Source organism: Berghia stephanieae, chromosome 13 (assembly GCF_034508935.2).
Source record: "Berghia stephanieae isolate SIO BIC M18660-M18661 chromosome 13, UCSD_Bste_1.3, whole genome shotgun sequence".
Lineage (NCBI taxonomy): Eukaryota > Metazoa > Mollusca > Gastropoda > Nudibranchia > Aeolidiidae > Berghia > Berghia stephanieae.
In genome coordinates, this window is record NC_088372.1 from 22,003,144 (window position 1) to 22,020,638 (window position 17,495).

Here is a 17,495-nt window from a genome sequence, read left to right on the forward strand (position 1 = left end):
GCTATGTCTTCTATCCTCCTATATCTATTTTCCAACTTGCTGTCTGCCTTTGTCTTCGAATTGGATTACTTGGTTTGTTCTCGTCCTGGCCCAGATTGGGAGGAAGACAGTCATAGTTTTGAGGGAAGATACTTTTTCCCCTTTTAAATCATCTCTCTGTTATGTACTGTTTTGTTGTTTTTTTTTTTTTTCAATTTTAATTTTGTATGTGCGCTTGTGTGTGTTTGTGTGTGGTTTTCAGTTTATGATGATTTTAGAGTATTCTTTTCAGTGGGATCCTGTGCTTCAGTATGTATGAGACTTAGGTGATCTCAAACTATGTACACTGATAGTCTACTTCTGGAATCTATATCTGTTCCCTATTGATACATTCCCCTTTGTCTGGGTGGGGTTCCTGACCTCCCATAGTGGGCAGGGGGGTACATACTGTGTCTTCTATCTCCATATATCTGTTTTCAACATGCTTTCTGTCTTTGTCTTGGAATGAGATTAACTTGGTTTTGTCCTGGCCCAGGCCGGATTCCAAGCTGGGAGGGAATCAGTCAAATGCATAATTATTGTTTTCGTCTTTACACTTAAGCATTTATACAGCGCATTTCCACTAAATGTGCTCAAAGCGCTTTACAACAGGTCCCTACCAACAGCAACACCTGACACGTAGGACGAGACATGACGCCTGTTAGGGGATATTACAATTTCTCTTTTTTTTTATGGACAGAGACAATGCTGGTTAATGGCCAGGTACTCATTTCACTCATGACTATGGCGAGAGAATGTTAGTAAAGTGCGGGACCATCTGATCCAAAGGCGAGAATCATATGTATCACTAGACCACAAAACCATCTTTATCTTGGATTGAGATTACTTCGTTTTGTCCTGGCCTTGACGGAGTCCTTGGCTGAGGGGAGATATAATCAAATGTATTTATTTTGGGAGATGATGTTTTTCCTTGTAAATTATCGCTCAGTTCAGTTCTTTAATTAGAGGTAGGCCTGCACACATTTTTATGATCTTTTATTTTAATTTTCCTGTCCTCTTCCTTTTTGATGGCACTGAAATGATATTAAAAGGTTGCTAGTGCTTTGAATCCACACATATAAATAACAAAGTAGTTGACAGTAGTCCTCTTTTAACCAGATGTTACCAGGCATGTGTGTGTGTGTGTGTGTGTGTGTGTGTGTGTGTGCGTGATTGTTGCAAGTGCGTGTGTGCGTGCGTGTGTGTGTGTGTGTGTGATTGTATTCAAGTGCGTGCAAGTGTTCTTAGTTTTTCAAGGTCATCATATTATGTGTTAAGGTGCTGATGCAATTGAATGTTTTTTTTGTGTGTTGTTGAAATAAGTTATTCTGTTGTTGTTTCTAAATATATTTTGTAATTGTTGAGATCAGGGTGGGGTTCCCGACCTCCCATAGAGGACATGGAGTATGGAGGCTCTTATTGTGTCTTATATTCCCCTGTATCTGTTTTCCAACATGCTTTCTGTCTTTGTCTTGGAATGAGATTTCTTGGTTTTGTCCTGGTCCTGGCCGGATACCCTGGCAGAGAGGGAAACAGTCAAATGTATAGTTTGTTTTGGGAGATGATATTTTTTTCCTTGTAAATCATCTCTGATATGCACTGTAATACGTTTTGATTACATTTTATATAGGATTTGTAAACATTTGAGTGTATTCCTCTTATTGGGGAACTGTGCTTGTGTTTGAATGATACTTTTAAGTGATCTCAAACTAAGTACTTTGATAGTGTGCTCTTGGAATCTACATCTATTTCCTATTTTAATTCCCTTTTCTTGGATGCTTTATTTGTAATTCTAGAACTTTTTACTTTTTACTTTCCCATCTTCTTCCTTTTTATTGGCGCTGATATGACTTAAATGTGCTGCAAGCGCCGTAAAAGCCTTAAAAACAAACAATAATTATTGAGATCTTGATTCAATGTAGTTAGAAGTGAAGTTGGTGTACATTCTCTTTGAAATAAGCATCTATCGAGGTTTGTGTTGGAATATTGTTAATCTCGTCGGAGCACGTGTCCGAACAGTTCCCATCTTTGCTGATTTATTCGCGTACTGACTGGTCGTATTCTACATCCATCATATACTCATCCTCATTACTGATTTTGTCTGGCCAAAGTACCCCAATAACTCGTCTCAATCGTTTGCGTTGAAGGGAGTCCAGGATGTCCAAATTCTTGTTTGTAAGACCTCACGTGCAACAGTTGCAGCAACTAGCACTTCTTACAGGTATAATATTCTTTTATTTTCATTAATGATGTTTGTCCTTTTCCAAACGTTGTGCAGTTCTCTAAATGCACTTGAGCCAATTATTATTATTCAACAATTCAAAGACAAATTCGGCAATTTGATGAATGCCACTGGATTTAGATGGAAAAAGTAATTTTTTAAAATGTGTTTACTTATTTCTTAATAGGGTATTCTTGTTCAATTTTTGCCGCGGCAAGGTTGTCAGATTGCTTTTTTTTTTTTTTTTTTTTTTTTTTGTTACAAAATCCTTAATGTGCAGTTGTTAAAATTTAAGCATAGTAGATAATATCATCTTTTACAATGACCTCATGATAACACAAATCTCCTGGTTGTCTATAATTTGTTGACTGATTGAAGCAACTACATTCGTGAGACTAAGTAATAATAATATTCCACAGTGATACCAGGATCTGGTACATTGAAATGAATAAGAAACTTCTGACTAGTGTTGGGTTATTTGATCGCTTTTACTCGATCGACGACCGAGCGCCAAGCCACGAGTCAGTGCTCGATCTCAATGCCGGAAGAGCGAGTTAGTAAAACGATCACTCGATCGTAAAACGATCAGGCGGGTTGTGAGCTTGAGACGATCTTGACACGTGAGACGAGCTTGAGACGATCAGGATTCGAGCGAGCGGAGGGGTAACGAGTGTTTCGAATCATTTCAAATTCAAACGATCACAGTTTGCCGTCCGATACCAATCGCCAATGTTTGCACACGGTAGTCTGTGGTTCTTCCACAGCCCTCACTCCTTGTCAGATGTTAGTGTGTCTGGGTGGCAGTGGCAGGGAAATTCGTATAGGTGTATCACGCGTGTGTGACAAGACTTCATTAAACCTACTAAAGTTTGACTATCACACACACACACACATACACACACACACACACACACACACACACACACACTAAGGCTATTTCTATGACACACACGCATCCCTCTATCAATGAACACTCCTACAGTAGTGCGGCTATGTGGTCTAGTCATGACGTAACTATAGGTAGTACTCTAGTCGACCATGGGTCTCGTGCATTATAATGGTCTAGTGGTATGACACCCGCTTTGGGATCGGAAAGTCCTGGGTTCAAGCCTCGCGCTCGGTGCATAGTTGAGTCTTTGGACAAGGCTCTTTACTCACATTCTCTCACCGTACTCAGGTGTAAAATGAGTACCTGGCCGTTAAGAGCGTTGTCTTTGTCTGAAAAATTGTAATATCGCCTAACAGGCGGCATGTCCCGTCCTACATATTAAATGTTGCTGTTGACCGGGGACCCCTTTACAAAGCGCTTTGATCACATTTAGTGGATATTGTAAAGCTCAATTTTTTAAAGTAAAACATTAGCTTTGAATATGGAATGTTTCAATTTTAGATGCCTGTGTATTCTTTGTTAGTTCCCATCATCATCATCATCATCATCATCATCATCATCATCATCATCAGGGGCAGAGGTACGGTCTTTGGTTGGCACCCGAAAGGTACCGAGTTCGATCACCCGCCGCTGAGTGGTCTTGAGCAAGTCACCTTGCCCTAACTAAATTTGCGGCGCTGCACTGCGGCTATCGCTTGGGTTATTCCAGTCTTCCCTTAGAATAGACCCGAAAGACGAATCTCCCCTATGGGATGAATAAAGGGAATTATGTTTAATTTATTTATCATCACCATCATATCAGCGGGATCATCATCATCACCACCACCACCACCACCACCACCACCACCCTAATAATAATGGATAAAATAAATATCAACACATTTCAATGTAATAATCAATCTAAAATCAATCAGTGCTCCTAAAAGACCCTTTGATTTCTTTGTCTAATTCGTTCCATACTTTTGGAGTCCCGACAAAGAAAGATTTTCAGCTAACTATAGTTTATATATGGGAATATTAATCAGTCGTTTATATTGGAATCGGAGTTGTCTAGCATGTGTATTAGTTCAAAGCGCATTTCCAAGGATTTACCATGCTCAATGAACTTCACAATATTTAATTTAATTTATTCCTCCGGCACGCCATATCGACCATACATCCATTTCGTACAGTAGGTACCGATCGCTGTTTGGAGTCTTTTTGTATTAAAGCTCTTTACAATACCCGTCATTGCTTATAAGATAAGAATACATTCACACCTGAGTCAAGTGCCTGACACACGGACTTAACGTCTGGATCACAATTTTTAACAATCACTGTCACTCATCCGGCCATTGACAAGGCTTGATTTTGTGACAAGAGACACCGTACCACTGAGCGACCGAACAAATAATCACCATCTGCGCCATCGTCATCATCATCATCATTATCATCATCCTCATCACAGCCGTAACAGCCAGCAAAACCACAATCATCATCTTCGGGTCCGGTCTATCCGTGTGGGGGGTGGGGGTGGAACCTGCTAAAGTATTTCATTTTTTAAACAGAAACACGAGAATCATCATCATCATCATCATCATCATCGTCATCCATTGTCGTCGGCATCGTTATCATCATGTCCGGGCAATCCGTGGGTGTCTGGGTGTGGAACCTGCTAAATATTATTATTATCTACCTACCTAATAAAAACACACCATCCTTGTTCATTTATTTTTCAAATAATGAAATGAAAGGCACGACCTTTCCCGCACACACAAGAGGCGATGACGACCAGTGACAAATTATGGGAGGTGGGGGCGGCCGACAACTTTTGGCGCGACATAAATATGAAATGTTAAGGTGACAGCGGGATGATGGTGGTGGGAGGGGGGGGGTCTCAACCCTTCACTATCAACAACTGTTTGATGGCGTGTGTGTGTGTGTGTGTGTGTGTGTGTGTGTATGTGTGTGTGTGATGCGACGAACGATCATAATCAAGGCTGCCAGACAGCCAGATTTCTTCTTGCCCAAGTAGTCAAATAGACCCCAAATAGCCAAACACCACAAGCATTCTGACTCCCTTGAAAAACTCATTTGTTTTGATTAACAAAACAATCGACTACAGTTGGATAAACTTATCTTTTCATTTTTTTTAAATAAAAGATTTTTTTTTAAATGAATAATAATAGAAAAGCGTTTCTTAGTAACCAATTTTGAACTTGGCCATCTGGCAGCCCCCATCATAACCAGCTGCAGTCAAGCCAGCCACAGATCCAACTGTAGTCGATTGTTTTGTTAATCAAAACCAATGAGTTTTTCAAGGGAGTCAGAATGCTTGTGGTGTTTGGCATTTGGGGTCTATTTGACTACTTGGGCAAGAAGAAATCTGGCTGTCTGGCAGCCTTGATTATGATCGTTCGTCGCATCACACACACATACACACACACACACACACACACACACACACCGCCATCAAACAGTTGTTGATGGTGAAGGGTTGAGACCCCCCCCCCCCCTCCCACCACCATCATCCCGCTGTCACCTTAACATTTCATATTTATGTCGCGCCAAAAGTTGTCGGCCGCCCCCACCTCCCATAATTTGTCACTGGTCGTCATCGCCTCTTGTGTGTGCGGGAAAGGTCGTGCCTTTCATTTCATTATTTAAAAAATAAATGAACAAGAATGGTGTGTTTTTATTAGGTAGGTAGATAATAATAATATTTAGCAGGTTCCACACCCAGACACACACGGATTGCCCGGACACGATGATAACGATGCCGACGACAATGGATGACGATGATGATGATGATGATGATTATCGTGTTTCTGTTTAAAAAATGAAATACTTTAGCAGGTTCCACCCCCACCCCCAACACGGATAAACCGGACCCGAAGATGATGATTGTGGTTTTTCTGGCTGTTACGGCTGTGATGAGGATGATGATAATGATGATGATGATGACGATGGCGCAGATGGTGATTATTTGTTCGGTCGCTCAGTGGTACGGTGTCTCTTGTCAGAAAATCAAGCCTTGTCAATGGCCGGATGAGTGACAGTGATTGTTGAAAATTGTGATCCAGACGTTAAGTCCGTGTGTAAGGCACTTGACTCAGGTGTGAATGTATTCTTATCTTATAAGCAATGACGGGTATTGTAAAGAGCTTTAATATAAAAAGACTCCAAACAGCGATCGGTACCTACTGTACGAAATGGATGTATGGTCGATATGGCGTGCCGGAGGAATAAATTAAATTAAATATTGTGAAGTTCATTGAGCATGGTAAATCCTTGGAAATGCGCTTTGAACTAATACACCTGCTAGACAACTCCGATTCCAATATAAACGACTGATTAATATTCCCATATATAAACTATAGTTAGCTGAAAATCTTTCTTTGTCGGGACTCCAAAAGTATGGAACGAATTAGACAAAGAAATCAAAGGGTCTTTTAGGAGCACTGATTGATTTTAGATTGATTATTACATTGAAATGTGTTGATTATTATTTTATCCAATATTATTAGGGTGGTGGTGGTGGTGGTGGTGATGATGATGATCCCGCTGATATGATGGTGATGATAAATAAATTAAACATAATTCCCTTTATTCATCCCATAGGGGAGATTCGTCTTTCGGGTCTATTCTAAGGGAAGACTGGAATAACCCAAGCGATAGCCGCAGTGCAGCGCCGCAAATTTAGTTAGGGCAAGGTGACTTGCTCAAGACCACTCAGCGGCGGGTGATCGAACTCGGTACCTTTCGGGTGCCAACCAAAGACCGTACCGCTGCCCCTGATGATGATGATGATGATGATGATGATGATGATGATGATGATGATGATGATGATGATGATGATGATGATGATGATGGGAACTAACAAAGAATACACAGGCATCTAAAATTGAAACATTCCATATTCAAAGCTAATGTTTTACTTTAAAAAATTGAGCTTTACAATATCCACTAAATGTGATCAAAGCGCTTTGTAAAGGGGTCCCCGGTCAACAGCAACATTTAATATGTAGGACGGGACATGCCGCCTGTTAGGCGATATTACAATTTTTCAGACAAAGACAACGCTCTTAACGGCCAGGTACTCATTTTACACCTGAGTACGGTGAGAGAATGTGAGTAAAGAGCCTTGTCCAAAGACTCAACTATGCACCGAGCGCGAGGCTCGAACCCAGGACTTTCCGATCCCAAAGCGGGTGTCATACCACTAGACCATTATAATGCACTAGACCCATGGTCGACTAGAGTACTACCTAAAGTTACGTCATGACTAGACCACATAGCCGCACTACTGTAGGAGTGTTCATTGATAGATGGATGCGTGTGTGTCATAGAAATAGCCTTAGTGTGTGTGTGTGTGTGTGTGTGTGTATGTGTGTGTGTGTGTGTGATAGTCAAACTTTAGTAGGTTTAATGAAGTCTTGTCACACACGCGTGATACACCTATACGAATTTCCCTGCCACTGCCACCCAGACACACTAACATCTGACAAGGAGTGAGGGCTGTGGAAGAACCACAGACTACCGTGTGCAAACATTGGCGATTGGTATCGGATGGCAAACTGTGATCGTTTGAATTTGAAATGATTCGAAACACTCGTTACCCCTCCGCTCGCTCGAATCCTGATCGTCTCAAGCTCGTCTCACGTGTCAAGATCGTCTCAAGCTCACAACCCGCCTGATCGTTTTACGATCGAGTGATCGTTTTACTAACTCGCTCTTCCGGCATTGAGATCGAGCACTGACTCGTGGCTTGGCGCTCGGTCGTCGATCGAGTAAAAGCGATCAAATAACCCAACACTACCACAGACATAAGAGAGGGAGGGGTATGTGAAGTTTCCTGTGGCAAACGAGTTACTCGTGTTTTTTTTTTTTTTCAAACGAATCACTGCTCGATGACGTCACTGACTCGAAACCCGCCCGAAACCGACTCGATTTTAGAGGACTCGATCGAAAACCCGCTCGATTTGATCGTTTCAAACTCGACCCAGCAGTGATGAAGCTCCCTTTCCGCGCTCTCCCTTCCCGGAAACTTCCGACTTCCGATTTCTCACTTCCCACTTCCCGTTTGTCGTCTGCTGAAGATCGATTCGGTTGGTTCAAATTTCAAATAAATATCACCTGGCATCAATTAACTATGAGTTTTAGTATCTGTTAGTCTTATCTACTCTCCTCGCCTTTTGAAACATGGCGCAATACAACACACACAAAGTAAGGCATTTTTATTGTTTTGAAAGAGGTGTAGATTTTAGCCAGCTTGTCAAATAATAATTATCACACTGCGCTGCACTCATACTCCTGTCGATCGTGATGGCATTCATAAGTAGATTGATATAAGACTACGACCAAGACGATTTGGATGAACATGTTCTAACAACTAACAGAGAGGTGAGTAATCAATGAACAAAGTGACTGTCACTATCGGAAGACATCCTGTTTTGTAGCTTCACCCAAATAAGTGATGCTTGAATCTAAAGAAGACGAGCTGAAAAAAGAAATTGATGGACCGACGGAGTAGGGTAAATGAAAATTAAAACACCTCGCATTTGACATCATTAGCTCCTCTGCCTCTTCCTTAAACTGTTGAATTTACTTTCTCATAGATAAAATGAGAGACCTCTCAATCAAATGAAATAATTTCATCCAGGTCGACCCGTATGGCTATTTCAATTCACTCACCCATCAGTCACCCATTCACTCACTCACTCATCAATCACCCATTCACTCACTTTCTCATTCACTTACTCAATTACAATTACTCAATAACTCACTCATTCACTTTCACTTACTTAATCAATCACTCACTCATTCACTGGCTCACTCACTCAATCAATAACTCACTCACTCAATTACGCACTTACTCAATCACTCACTTAATCACTCACTCACTCACTTACTCACTCACTCATCAGTCACCCATTCACTCACTCATCTGTCACCCATTCACTCACTCATCAGTCACCCATTCACTCACTCACTCACGCACTCACTCACCAATTGGCTCACTCACTCAATTTCTCATCCTCAAACTCACTCACTAACACTATCGCTCACTCTCACACACACTCAATCTCATGACCAGTTGTCGATCGTTTGAGGTGCTTCAAAGTATTTGCAGGGTGGCATTTGAAAAAAAATAAAAAAATAACATTCTTATTTCAAAATGTCACTGTCAGACATACCTGTGGGCATCTTACTTCTTAGATATTGAGTGAGTGACTACAGAGGGTCTCAGATATATGAATTCTGATTTTACCAAATGACCTGCGTGTTCTGTACCTTTTACTTTAAAAAAAAAAAATTCGTTTTCTATGCTTTCTATGACCGAATGTTGTCTCAAGCACCATTCAACTTCCAAAATTAACCTTTTATTAATATTATTCCACCTCTTTCCCTTATTAGTAACGCGTAATGATATAATGTTTACAATAATATTTGTGACGTCAGATTATAAATCGTTAAATTTAACTAAAAATCAGATTCTTTGAAGTATTATTTAAGTGTTTTTGAAGATATCTTTTATTCAAAGATGATTAAATAGGATTCGATTGAGGGGTAGAATAAATGATTTCTACACTCTTGCGTTTTGGAATTCGAACCCCACTCGCAAGCTCATGCAGCGGTTGGAAACACGTCCGGAATTCTCAAAAGCAAAAGTGTAAGAATCGTATATTATATAGTGGGTCTGATTGTCTTTGACATAACAAATGATACATCACGAATGACAGGCAAAGTCAATTTATTGTTATCGACGAGTATGCAATAGGAAAGATAACTCGTCACGTAGGAATATTTAAAGATTTATTTCAGCATTTATCCCCCCTTGTTAATTTCTTTGCCCGAGGCCATCTCGTGTCATTGAGGAAAAGTAGTTGACTGGGTTATCGTGACCTTGCGGACTGCTCGAAATTCAGGTCAACTTAAATTGCATAATCATGATTTTGTCGTAATGCATTGGTGCTTGGTTCTGATCAGACTGTGTGTAAAACAAACATTGGTTTCCCTTCTCATCGTAAAGAAAGCTGATGAAAACTGGATTTGAAGTTAGATAGGTACCAAATTCATTTCATGGCACATTTAATTAAAAAAAAATTTATTCTCTATTGTCTTCTGGCACTTTTCTACTCACTTCATATCTTGTTGTTACCAACACAAGTGCCTGCTCCACTCACTTTTCTGAATTAAAAATTCACCCCATACACCGGAGCATACTCAATGTCTCAATCGTTTCTATGTTATATGTTTGTGTTGAGAATATTGGCTATTAAGCTTAACTGCTGGTCAAAATACTTCGCGATGGTGGTGGGCGAACGAATCAGCGGTCTCAGTAGTGGGTGAGAGAGGGATCTAGAAATGACTTGGGTTTGAAACGAATATTTTTGTGTTCGTGGATAGCTCACACGGTAGAGCCACGCTCTCACCTGCCAGGCGGAGTTGTCGTACCAATAAGGTCGCAGGTTCAAACCCCACCACCGCCGCGAAAAATTTTTTATTCTCTATTGTCTTCTGGCACTTTTCTACTCACTTCATATCTTGTATTTAATTTAATGGGAACGGTGAGGGATGAGCTCACGTAAATGTTGCCAGTTTGACACGATTGAAGCCAAATAATACAAGTTAGCCAACAATTAAAGTCAGGTTTACACAAGTTAATCATAATCGTTGTTCGCTTCGTGCTAATTTGAGGTCCTTGATATTCATACGATTTGTTGTGGTCACATTCTTCCATTATAAATCTGGCATTGCGATTTGTAACTCCATCCACCATTTCCTCAGACATTTTATCAGTTATATATATATAGGGCATATATATATATATTTTTTTTAAAGTTAAAGACAATTCAAGTTTTACACTCAAGACAACAACTCAATACAATTGACTTGGAAAATGAAGTTTATTCTGATTAAAAGTATATTATGGTTTGTATTACATTACAGCAGGAAATTTGGCGTGAAAATAAAAACTGTAAGGTAATTCTGCCTATTGCCCCAACTCGGAAACATCTAGAAATGGAAAATTATGGGCCAGAAATTTGGAGTTTAACATTATGTTTACTTCCAGTTTATTTTGTACTTGAAATTAGCATTTGAAGTGTTTAGAAATAGTCATTTTAACGGGGGCAAGTTCTCGTATTATTGGTTAATAATGGGATGCAATGAGTTCGTGATTTAAATTTAAGCCATAATTTTATGCTTTCCTGATTTCACCGCTAATTTTATTCGCATTTTCCAACACAAAAAGGCTGCATTCAAAAACTTTGCATTCTTCTTTCCTTAACTCAGAAGGTAAATAATCAAATTTCAATTTATTTAGGTATTGATTAATATCTAATGCTTTTCTGCCAATTTGAAAGCGATTGTGCGGGTATTTCGATAACGGTCACAAATTATCGCGCACCGTTTCGGAACATTGTTGTCCCACTTTCACTCATGCGAGAGCCAACTGCGTATTTGTTTTCATTGTGAGGTCGTGGTGCGAAGGAAGTCTTCTTGTTATGTAACCAAGTAAAACATGATAAGGTTAGTGCTTTCCAAGAAATCACGCTCGTTAGTTTTCAATGAGGTCACGCCCCCTTCAGTTTTGTGTTCGATCTTTGTTCACGTTAGATTTGCGTTTATTCATCGAATTTTATGTCAAGCCCATTTACATCCTTGTTGTTGTTATTATTCTACTATAAAGCAATTGCTTTGACTTTGAAAGTTCAAACATTCAAATGAGTTGGATAAAAAAAAAAAAAAGAAAGAAAAGAAAAAGCCTAATAATAATCGAAGAAAAGACGCACAAAAGAGCTAAAATGTATGGAAAATCCTAGGATTGCCTTTATTTTAAATTAAAAACAAGAATTAAGACTGGAAGGTTGTTTTGTAAAAAAGGCCACCGAGTCAAACGCGGTCAATCTATCATCTATGAAGTTTAGTAGCCTCCAAGTTACCGGTCAGTTCAGTCAACTGAACTATCAAGGGTAGACGTCGAGCTGTTTGTAAAAATTGAAAGAGCACATGATGTGCATAACAGTAGACTACACGGAACTGTTAATTCTAGTTACATTAATTTTCCATACAACGATCCATTCTCTTTCATGAAAAACATTAACCCAAGTTTACAATTAACCTCAACGTTTACTTGCTATTTGATTTCAAGTATGAAAAGTTACAAAACTGTTCATCCAGTTATATCATTGATAATGTGGAAAAAACTCGTTCTTAAAATAAAATTTAAAAAATAATGAAAAACTAAAATAGTTGTAATATTTGATCCAAAAACATGTTTTATGAAGCAGTGTTGTATCACATCCCTGCATTATGTGAGATTCAATCAGTGCTGCATAAGCAATTGGTTGTTTCAATCTCCAGTTCTGTATGTTATCACAGTTACATCCCCCCCCCCCCTCTTAAAAAATATTGGAAAGATTTTAAAATGTTTATACAAGTAGGAATATGACTGAAAGGTTTTAATGGCTTACTAGGATTTTACCTATTTTTAGAACCTTAAGATTTGAAAATGTTTATAGAAGTAGGAGTATGACTGAAAGATTTTTAATGTTATTTAAAGCGGTTTTCTTTTGAATTTTATTTCAATGCGACTCATTATTATAAAACGAGACTGATCGAAGAATACGTGTAAGAACCAAAACAATTGAAGCGGGTAATTGGAACATTGCTTTTAAATTCGGAATAGCTGCTTTATTGGACCAATCAGTCAGTGGCAGAGTCTTCTACATTGTGATTTTTGCTGGTAAATTGGAACGTACCAAGGTTAAATTTGATCAATTTCACAGCAGCATCAAACTTTTTTTTTCTTCGTTCAACTTGAATAAAAATGAAAAATGTCTTTAGTAATACAAATTATGGTATTTTTTGTTAGTTCACAATCATCAGTCATTGAGTAACTAAAATTCAATTCCATTTGATCTTACTTGTTATACCACAGATTGACTGTCTTGGGAAGCAATGAATATTTCATTTGTTTAAGGGAATATAAATATAACCACACTCTTTCACCTGATTTGGACAGTCTGAGCAGTCATTATTCCCTGAACAATTGTAGTGATCGCTAAACTAATAAAACTACACTAATATTAATATCAATGATGTGCTTTTGAGTTAAACACTCATCAGTTCTGCTCTGCTCCCCAGATCAATGGTATCAACACACAAAACTATGTGAAACTTCAAAGTTTATAGTCTAATTGGAGCGAATATAATAAGAACTTCACTCATCTAGATGTTTAAAAAATACAATGAAGTGCAGAGTAACATCAAGTTCATACTGTTTGTAAGCAACCAACTATAATTGTCCGAGCGGGCTTGAGGGTATGTCATAAATTCTGTTTGATTGGTCAAAAATGTTATGGTTAATTTGCAGGTGATGATTGTTTACTTTAGATTGCATGCTGCATTGATTGAAATCATGTAATATATTGTAAACTTTGATGGAACATTTGATCATGACAGGACGTCATGTTATATATTTTGAAAAATGGAAAGCAAAATTTTTGACAAGCAACAAAAAGAAGTCTTTTATCACTTTTGTTATGACTTCAAACTTCAGCAATAACTTTTTTATTACAAATGCTACTACATTTAAATGAGAAAAATAGGCTATGGAGAAGTGCCGGATGAAAACAGTGAATAAAAAGTCATGGGTTCAGTGCGAAACTCAGAATCCAATTAACATGACACCTTCTGTGGCCGAGAGAGAGAGGACAGCAAGCGGTTGCACAACCAACTGAGCTACTCAGTCATACAAAAATATGGGTTTCAAACTTAGTACCAATCTTGCGCCCTCATACTCTTGACTGCTGTGGGGACCACAACGAGCTGGCTAACAAACCCCGCAAACTCTATACTGTGCAAGGAAATTAAGCATGAAACAAGACATGGTAACAAATAAACAACACTGTTCCAATTAAGTGGCTTTGATTGTAATGTTATTTTGATATTTGAAGAAAGGTAATTTTTATAATATATTTCTTTTAATTATAGTAATATTTGAAGTAGTTGAGGTAGTATTAATAATAATAATGATAATAATAATAATAATAAAAATAATAATAATAATAATAATAATAATAATAATAATAATAATAATAATAATAATAATAATAATAATAATAATAATAATAATAATAAAAATAATAATAATAATAGTGTTATTATACAGTGCGATCCGCTTAACTCAAACAGCACCATTACGCAAAAATCGTTCCAATTAAGAAGTGTTCCAATTAACTTTCAGCAAGTGACCTTCATAATTGGAACAACCTATAAAGACTTCAATACATATCAACTGCAGTAACCATAATTATAGTAATAGAGAGCATTGTTGTATTAGTTTGTCTAAAATTTAGTATTCAGTTTTTCCCGTTTAACATTACATTGTGCAGTCGTGAGAACAAATAAAGGAGAACCCTATGGTCTGACAATATTATTGGAAATTATCAATCCACCTCTAAAAAGAAACAGGTGAAACGTATCAAAGACACATGAAGTCTCTTCCATTATAGATTACAACATATTATACAATCAACATGACATGCTTCGCCAAGAGCAATTAAATTATTGTACTATTATGTTTTAAAATATTTTTATTGTTCTTCAAGATGGCAAATGGTTAAAGCATAACATATCATATACAAGGGAACAATAGGTGTGATAAAAATGCTATTGTTAGATAACTGTCTTATTTTTTCATGTGAAGACAAGGGATGATTTTATTTTTGTTAATTTTTAAATACAAATTGGTGAAGGTCTGAAAGATCATTCCAAATAAGCGACTGTTCTGATGAGGCAGAGCTCCTGTTACTGGCTTCGACGGTAATGATAATAATAATAATAATAATATTATTAATAATAATAATAATAATAATAATAATAATAATAATAATAATAATAATAATAATAATAATATATAATAATAATAATAATAACAGTATAAAAGATAGAATAAAATGATAAGTTATTTATTAAGCGCTCAACCTCCACACAAGTGCTCAGCAGCATTTCATTTGTCGTTCAACAAATATTTACCAAATCCACTCAACAATACTGCTTTTCTATTTTAAGACTACACACACACATACACACGCAGACACACAAACACAAAACATAGATATCAGCCACAGTGCAGTTCTCTAAATGTTAGGAGTCCAATATGTGATCAGTTTACAACTAGAGGCCAAAAGAGACAGTATATTTCATCCTTGGAGCACTGTTTACAGGCTTCATTTTGGAATGTTTATTTACCCTTCTTATTCTTCCTTAAGTTGCAAAAGATCTCTGGTGTATTGTCGCAAATGTAGATGTTTTGATATTTTATGTCTCTGGATGTTTTTGTGTGCGATAGTGGTGAATGAGCCTCTCTCTAAACTGTTCCTTAGTGTTTGAAATAACAACAGTAGGTGGTAGGCTATTCGACAAGATTATAGAAGAGGGATAAAACAATTGTTCATGGCTTTGTATTCGGGAGTACAGCACTGTGAATCTTAGATTTGACCTCCCAAATATCCGACGTTTCCCCTTCTACCAACACCCGTTGAGTACATCCTTGCAAAAATGATGATATCTATTTTAAGTTGTTTCCCCCGGTTATCTTAGTCTTCACATTTTATGAGTAGTCATTGATGCAGGACTTTATCAAGAGCCTTAGAAAAATTGAGCAGCATACATAATATATTTAATACATAGTATGACATGTGCAGGCCTTTAAAGGTCATTACAATATATTTAGACACAGATAATGTAATTGGACATGAAGGGATGTTTGATAGGATAGTAAAATGTGTGTAAAAAGCCTTTCCAAAAGATTTACTGCCACAAAGACAGGGACTTTAACACAGAACGTTCGTTTTGAGGTAAAAGTGAGCCGGAGCCATATTGCTTCATCACAGAAATACACCTTATGCAACTTTTCTCAATCTTGACAATAATGAATCTGTATTTTGTATTCATTTCAGATAATCTTTTAATCTGCTTTAGAGTTGTTACATGTAAAGACAGCCTTGCATGATTGTCCTGGCATCTCATTCCTTCTCTGATTGGTAGGTAAGTTCCCCTCTCCCCCCTAAAAAAAGAGAACAATCCATTTATCTATCATCATGTATAATTGAAGACCCCATTACTAAAAGTACTTGAGATTTTTTCCACTTATTAGTTATTAACTTAAAAGCGAAAGCACCTAAGTTTACCCACTGATTATTTTTATGATAAACGTAGTTTAAGTCATCTGTTTCAATACTGCAATTAGATTTTTTGCATACTCTCTATAGCTGAAGCCAAACTTAATCCTCCATTTTCTCAAAACTAATTCCTGTGACGTAAGCACTTTTGTCACTGACTTTGACAGGAGTGTACTCAGTTTTACTTGTGTTTACTGTGGCGAGATGTTAATCTATTTCTGCTATGTCCTAGAAATTAGTGGAGGATATGAAATCCTTGTCATCGACATAGGCTAGTTCATTTGGCAATGTGGTTTGTATTACTTACCTGATCTCTTGAAGGGCATGCTCAAGGTTTATGGTGAAAAGTACTAGGCTTAAGCACCACCTTTATGGTGTACCAATATTTGATTTGAATGTATCAGATGATGTTGAGTTCTTTATTTTGATGTTAAGATTAATATTGCTCAACAGGAATCTAATCATGCGATGATCGTCTTCTTGTACAATTCCTTTCAAGATTTCTAGGAGCTGATGTCCGCATATGGTGTCAAATGCGCTCGACATATCTATTCCTATTATGAATATCTCAGTGTTTTCTGAGTATGTTTTGCTTACAAGCCATTTGTGAGTCCATAATATCTGCATACTATATTTGCTTCTGCCTTTATTAACATCCACTTTGGCTTGGATCTAGATATTTGTTGATCACATCTCTTGTTCGACTAAGCACAATAATTGAAGAACACTGGAGAATAGTTTAAAAAGTGGGATCGATGCACTGAGATAAAGAAGACTATTTGCCGATGTAAACAACTGTTAGACGCTGTCCTGTTTAAACTCTCATCCATATGGGACAGACATGACAATATCAAACTAAACACCAGACTTAACCTATACAATGCTCTTGTAAAATCAATCCTACTTTATGATTCTGGAACATGGGCGCTTACCAAAATGAGCACAGACTGGATATATTTCATCGGAAACAAATAAGAACTGTCCAAGAGTATAATACCTGACTAGAATATCAAACAAATCTCTATACTGCGAAACCAAAAAAAAATTTAAAAAATACCGCTATCCCTTACAATCCAACAAAAGAGACTTTTTGGTCCCATTCTAAGACAAGATGTTAACACCCTGAGAAACAAAGCAATTGTTCACTATTTCAAATATAAAGTGACACCAAAGGAAGATATAGCCCAAATCAATG

The 17,495-nt window shown here is 37.5% G+C and overlaps 1 protein-coding gene across 1 annotated transcript in view; it reads left to right on the forward strand.

Annotated features, from left to right (window-relative positions):
* Positions 1-11,537: 11,537 nt before the first annotated feature.
* LOC144958997 (uncharacterized) overlaps positions 11,538-17,495 on the forward strand; it is a 120,091-nt gene continuing 114,133 nt past the window's right edge. The window contains exons 1-2 of the mRNA XM_078891311.1: positions 11,538-11,642; positions 16,079-16,162. The gene's annotated coding sequence lies outside the window, so the exon portion shown is untranslated. The remainder of the gene's footprint in view (positions 11,643-16,078; positions 16,163-17,495) is intronic.